The sequence below is a fragment of the Triticum dicoccoides genome, chromosome 6B (genome assembly GCF_002162155.2).
Source record: "Triticum dicoccoides isolate Atlit2015 ecotype Zavitan chromosome 6B, WEW_v2.0, whole genome shotgun sequence".
NCBI classification, from domain to species: domain Eukaryota; kingdom Viridiplantae; phylum Streptophyta; class Magnoliopsida; order Poales; family Poaceae; genus Triticum; species Triticum dicoccoides.
In genome coordinates, this window is record NC_041391.1 from 584,527,864 (window position 1) to 584,531,275 (window position 3,412).

The 3,412-nt window shown below is 50.9% G+C and overlaps 1 pseudogene; it reads right to left on the reverse strand.

Moving 5' to 3' along the window:
• Window positions 1-650: 650 nt before the first annotated feature.
• Window positions 651-2,711, reverse strand: LOC119326373 (annotated as a pseudogene).
• Window positions 2,712-3,412: the final 701 nt, after the last annotated feature.

A 3,412-nucleotide genomic window follows, 5' to 3' on the forward strand; every position in this document is an offset into this window, starting at 1 on the left:
GAGGTCACAAGTCGACCATGACATCGCCTCCACTCCACTCCCTAAACGTGATGTGCTACTAGGCTACGTACTCCACTCCAGTGGCTCCTGCCGTCCTCCAGTTATGTAGATCCTGAAAGATAGCCTCAGTTACGCCAAAGACATCTAGTGTACTACTCCTACCAAAGACCCTAGCGTTTCGCTGTTTCCACAAATTAGACGAGATGTGAATTGTTGGATGTTGACCCAAAGGCTTAAAAAGGGTTTTGAATCAAAGGGGATTCCCCCCGCCCCAACTTTTTATTAAAGCAGAGGCGAAACAGCCAGAACTACATCATTTGAACAACTCACTCACAACCAGAAATAGCTGCAGCGGGATTATTACAACGTTTTTTTAACAGCGCCAAACAGTCAGGACAGGCGCTCAACATGAGGAAGCAAGAGAACATACACCATAAATGCACAACGCTAGCCACCAGAAGAGCTACCTATCAAAGAGTCGACCCAAGCTATCCTAAGGAGCTCCCCTCGATGACGATCGAGTAGGCGCAGACATTTGAGGAGCAGTGAAGCTTGAGCATCGTCGCAAAGCACCTCCAATTGACACACAAAGGATACTTATCATGCCCAGAACACACTTCAGACTTCGCCAAGAACGCCCTGAAAGACAAATTCATTTCAAAGCACCTTACAGAATAGACTCCCAAAATATTTTTTGCCGGGTCAGATTGTGATCAGTGGCACTGGCATGCATACATGTATGCAAAGGAACCATTAACAGAATGCATCCAATTCAGTGCTCTTCGCCTAAAAAAGAAAATCAAATTCAGTACTCACATTGGTTGTCAAACCAAACTTAGTGGATGAACTGTTCCATCTCAATTTACTGTAGCAGGTAATGCAGCACGCATACAATGATTACATTTATTAAATTCTAACTGATCTAGCTGAAGAAAATGCTAAGAGACAAATTCCTGGTTCACAGAAGGAAAAGCCTGACCATGGAAAAGGTTGAGATTTATGCATGATGGATAGCGCACCCTCACCCATGTAGTGACTGCAAATATGCAAAGGTGATCAAGTGAATATATAAGCCTGTACATTGAGTGTTTCATGTTCAAGTGCAAAAAACAATGAGCCAACAATTATTTCCCACAATTCTAGAATCCGACATACAGTGCACTTAAACCATGATGAAAGCCCATACAACTCCAAAACAAACAAACAAAAGTTGTATGTCCCTGTAAACTCCTACAAGAGTTGTAACATGGTAGCCTCAAGTACCTTTCATTTCAGAATCCAAACCTAGCTGGATAAATGGTAGCCTCAAGCTGGGCATCGTAAGTTAGTACTCTAGCACGATGAGTTTCATCAACATTCAGGTGCTAGCAGAGCGAATTGCAGAGTACACATCAAGAGTATCCGAATGCGGTAATAAGAATGAAACATTGCTGCCATTTAGATGGTTACTGAAGATTCAAAACATGTGAACCTACCGCAGGATCCTTCATACCGCAACTTCAGTTGGCAGTTTCCCTTGGCAAGCAGCTGCGTAGGCATCGGCAAGGCCTGGAAGAACATGCCTATGAGCATCTATGTACTTGAGCTGAAACGTGTTCTCACTAGCCCTGACCATCGGGTAGAAGCTCTGATCTTTCTGAATCAATCCTTTCTCCTGGAGCACCTTCATCACGTAATGCCGAGGGACAAGTTGGCACTCCAGGCTGCACATCAGGATTGAGGGCCTGGTAAGGATGTACCTGGTGTCAACACCGACCACCTTGGTCAGGAACTCCTTAACACGGCGAAGCTTCTCCCCAGAGATCCTCAGCACCGTTGGGTTCATCCTCACCACCTTGGCCACCTCGGCCTCGGACCACCCAAGGATCTCCTCAAAGAGCTTGAGCTTGGCTGCCATTGTCTCAGGCCCAAGGCTCGTCGTCGTGGTCACTGCATGCTTGAACATAAGCGAACCGCGAGGCACGCCGAGCTTATCAGCACGCTCCAGGATGGACATTAGGGCCTCGGGGCTGCTGGTGAGCAGTCTCGAGTTGGGCACGCACATCTTGGCAATATCGTCAGCACTTACCCCACTCTCCCGTAGCACCGCAATGTTGGGCTTCACCACCCGCTCGAGGTCCGACGTGAGCAGGTAATAGTTGCCCTTGAGGATGCGGATGAACTTCTCCGGCGACCCCAGGAAGGGCAACCAGAACCCGAACTTCTCCTGGATGCTGACGGAGCGGAAGACGCCGGGGGTCATGCGGAGGAAGGTCCGGACGTGGTCCTCGGAGAGGCCATAGCCGCGTAAGATGGCGACGCGGGCCTTGAGGGTGTTCTCGACGCTGCAGTTGAGGATCCGCGGGTCGCGGGCGACGACGTGGGCGATGTCGGACTTGGAGAGGCGGAGACTGGGGCCGGCGAGGTAGGCGAGGACGGAGTCGGCGTTGGAGGTGGACTTGCAGTGGGAGACGCGCTTGGCGGCCTTCAGGGCTTGCTCCGGCGTGAGGCCGCAGGTGGTGACGAGGTAGTCGTCGACGGCGAAGGGGGGCGGCGGGGCGTCGGTGGCTGCCGAGGTGGATAAGAGGGCCCGACGGAGAGAGAAGATCACGGGTGAGGCGGGGAGACGGAGCGAGAGGAGTTGCTTGTGTAAGAGGAGCATCGCGTCGGCGGCGGCGGAGGCGGCGGTGGAGTGTATTGCAGGAGAGACCGTCTTTGACCTCTCGCCGCAACACCACTTCTTGTTGGGCCCGATCAGGAGAATGAAAGGCCCTAGTCCACTTCACTCTTGGGCCAAAAATGTCACCACCTAAACCTACAAGTCGTTGCTCTCCTAGTCGAACATATTCAAAACAATGCATAGCGTCGAAGTTCCCTCTCGGAGACGATCTCGCCGCCGTTGAGTTTTCCACTTCCCCGCCGCCGATTTACCCCGGGATTTGGCGACTCGGACTGTCATGGGCGATCTCCCGATCGTTACCCAGCCCTGGTCGCTGGCTCGCTGCCCCTGGGTGTCGAAGGATTGGGCTTCCCGGGAATCAATGATGTAGAGCAGATGATGAGAGAGTTGTGCCTGAAGAAAGAAGATCTGGACGACGTAGTCTTCGACGAGCAAGAGGCGCCTCCTGATGAACCTAGATGGACGACGCTAGCCAGGGTTAATACTACCAAGATCTACAGTCAGACATGGTTCTACCGCAACATGAGATCGGCTTGCGATATTGCACAGGCAACAAAGTTCAAGCCCTTGGAGAAAAACCTATCCACTGTCAAATTCTCTTGTTTGGGTGATTGGGAGAGGGTAATGAATGATGGCCCATGGAACTTTAGAGGGGATGTTGTGATCCTAGCGACTTATGATAGGATCTCAAAACCATCGACTATCAAGTTGGAGACTATTGATATATGGATTCAAATCCATGATGTCCCTGAT